Below are 3008 nucleotides of genomic sequence, written 5' to 3'. Positions count from 1 at the left end.
TGTAATTCAGGTGAGAGAGCTTCTTATGCCACAGCTTACTTTGCTCAATAGATGTCTTGGTTTAGAAGCAATATATTTCATCCTTATTCGATGAGTATAAATATGCAAAAAACAAACTTCCCTTTCTTGCTCCTTTCAAAGCAACTTCACCACTCTTTTTGCTGATAATTGAGCATTCTCCTTTGTCAAATGAAACCTTAAATCCTTTATCTATGAATTGAATGACACTTAGGAGATTCACCTCAAGACGAGCTACCAGTGCTACATCTTCAATGAAAATATTTCCAGAAACTAACTTGACATATCCCACTCTAAGTCCTTTGTTATTATCTCCAAAAGTCACTAATGGGCCAACCATCTCCTCAAATTATGATAATATGGCTTTAACACATGTCATTATCCTGGAACATCCACTGTCTATGATCCATATGACTTTCTTCACCTTGCCCTGCACATAATGAGGATTAATTATGTTTAGTGTTGAGTGGAATTTATGACACTTTATTATGTTCCGTAAAGCTTTGAATTGGTGTAATTATACTCAATTTGTTGGTATTTTAATTTGTTTTCTAGTATTTTTGCATTTTCAGGCATTATCTAGGTAATCAAGTGAATTAACATTATTTTGGTGCTAATTTGGTGTTAAGGTGGTGTTGGAATAAAAGCTCTTGGAAAGCCGGCTTAATTCGGCAAGAAAATAAAGGAATCAGAAGTTGATCCAAGGTGTCAGCGCGTCCGTGCCCAAAGTTCAGAAACTCAGCGCGCCCGCGCTGGTAAAGCGCGCGCCCGCGCCAGGTCAAATTCAAAGAATCCTGATTCTAATGGGCTTTTGATCTAGAAGACTTCTAGTCTGCATGGGGCTGCTATATATACATAATTAAGTTCGTTTTTCAAGAGAGACACATCAGAGCACAAGGAGAAGGAGAAAAGAAGACCGCTTTAGCACAATTTAACCAAGGCGAAAAAGACCTAATTTTAACTTTGATTCTTTGTTTAAGTTGTAATGTTGGATGCTAGTTTTCTTATTCTTGAACCTATATTCTTGTGTTATACTTTGTTTATTATTCATTTATAAAGACTACGTTTATTATACCATGCTTTCATCAGAACCCACGTTGACGATGAGTCCGATTATGGGCTAATCGTTATCATGGGTTTCTAACAGATTTACTTATGGATTTCTTTAGCTAATTTGTTTCGATGCCTTAATGTGTGGTGATTGTATGATAACCTAGTATTGGTTCTGTGTATTCGTCTTATGAGCGTCGCGAGCTTATAAGATAGCTTGTTAATTCTTAATGAAGCGAAAGTAAATTTAAGGATTTAGAACTTGCCATGCTAGCATAGGTTCATGTGTTATTGTTATGCATGATTCATAGGTAATTTTAACCAACTTACTTGCCCTATGTAATCACGGTAGATAACTTGTGCATTAAACCGTTATGTTGTCAAATTCTATAGACATATAGGGTCTCAATATAATTGGTATCTATTCAGCTTCTATCTCTTTTGTGGATGTCTGGTAGTATGGTATTCATGCAATGAAAGTTGGCATTTATCAGTTTCGTGTTATCTGATTAGTGTCATCACCATTACATGATAAGGTTAAGAATGAAAAGGCTATTGAATGAAGTATTTAATGAAGTTAGAATCTCATGTTTGTCTCATATATATTAATTCAACTTTCTTACTTTCTTAGTTATAATCGTTAGTTTAATTCTTAGTTATAAAACAATCCCAATTTGTTATTCGTCTTAGCATTGGATAATAACCATATCATTGGTGCATAAGTGCATAAATTAATTAGTTAACCAAGCCAGTCTCTGTGGGAACGAACTAGAAATAATTCTATATTACTTGCGAACGTGTATACTTACGTGTATTATTAGCGCGTGTTTAGCGACTAACAAGTTTTTGGTGCCGCTGTCGGGAACTACAGTGTTAATTTTTTGTTTATGTGTTTGTCATCAGTGATCGTTAAAGTTCATTGACTCAGAAATTGTTACTTATCTGTTTCCTTGTCTTATTTCAGGTACTCTAGCAAGCGTGTATGCATACACGTTCGCTGTCTCGTAAGAGAACTCTGGATAAAGGCGAGGAAGAAGTTGTAGTGGTTCGAAGGGAAGCTTTTTATTATGAAGAGAAGGTAGAAGAAGAAGTAAAAATTGAGGAACCAACTTTAGTAGTTAAGGGAGATCAAGCAGAAATTCCTAAGGCTTTGATTGACTATTCTCAGCCTAAGATCAATGATATTTAGTCAAGCATCATCAGACCAGTCATTTCGGCTAACGCTTTTGAGATCATGTCAAGCACGATTCAGATGATACAGAACTCAGTTCAGTTTGGGGGTTCTCCTACTGAAGACCCCAATATGCAAATCAGGGATTTTATCGAGATCTGCGACACTTTCAAGTTCAATGATGTGACTGAAGATGCTAATAAGCTGTGACTCTTCCCATTCTCTCTGAGGGATAAAGCAAAGTGTTGGTTACATTCTTTACCACCATGGTCTATCATCACATGGGAGGATCTTGCTCAAAAGTTCCTCACTAAATTCTTCCCTATGGCGAAGACTGCTGCAATCAGGAATGCTCTTACTCAGTTTGCTCAGCAAACTGGTGAATCTCTGTGCGAGGCTTGGGATTGATATAAGGAGATGCTAAGGAAGTGTCCACACTATGGCGTGCCTGATTGGATGATTATAAACTGTTTCTATAATGGATTGGGTGCTAAATCTAGACCCGTGCTCGATGTAGCATCAGGAGGAGCCTTGTGGGCTAAGAGCTACAATGAAGCTTATGAATTGATTGAATAGATGGCTGCTAATAAATACCAGAATCCTTCTCAGAGACTGACTCAGGGAAAAGTAGCTGGAATTCTGCAGTTCGATGCAGCAACTGCTATAGCTTCCCAATTTAATGCTTTAACGATGAAGGTGGACACTTTGACCAATTATGGAGTTAATCAAATCACTAGTGTCTGTGAGCTTTTTTCTGGTGCCCATGAGA

General features: G+C 37.2%; 1 non-coding gene across 1 annotated transcript; it reads right to left on the bottom strand.

Moving 5' to 3' along the window:
* Positions 1–2578: 2578 nt before the first annotated feature.
* On the bottom strand, positions 2579–2685 carry LOC141715294 (small nucleolar RNA R71). Its single transcript, XR_012572061.1, has one exon. It is a non-coding gene; the product is annotated as a small nucleolar RNA R71 (small nucleolar RNA).
* Positions 2686–3008: the final 323 nt, after the last annotated feature.

Source organism: Apium graveolens, chromosome 3 (genome assembly GCF_009905375.1).
Source record: "Apium graveolens cultivar Ventura chromosome 3, ASM990537v1, whole genome shotgun sequence".
Taxonomy (NCBI): Eukaryota; Viridiplantae; Streptophyta; class Magnoliopsida; order Apiales; family Apiaceae; genus Apium; species Apium graveolens.
The sequence above is the reverse complement of the archived record's forward strand: the minus strand, read 5'-3'. Positions and strand labels throughout refer to the sequence as shown.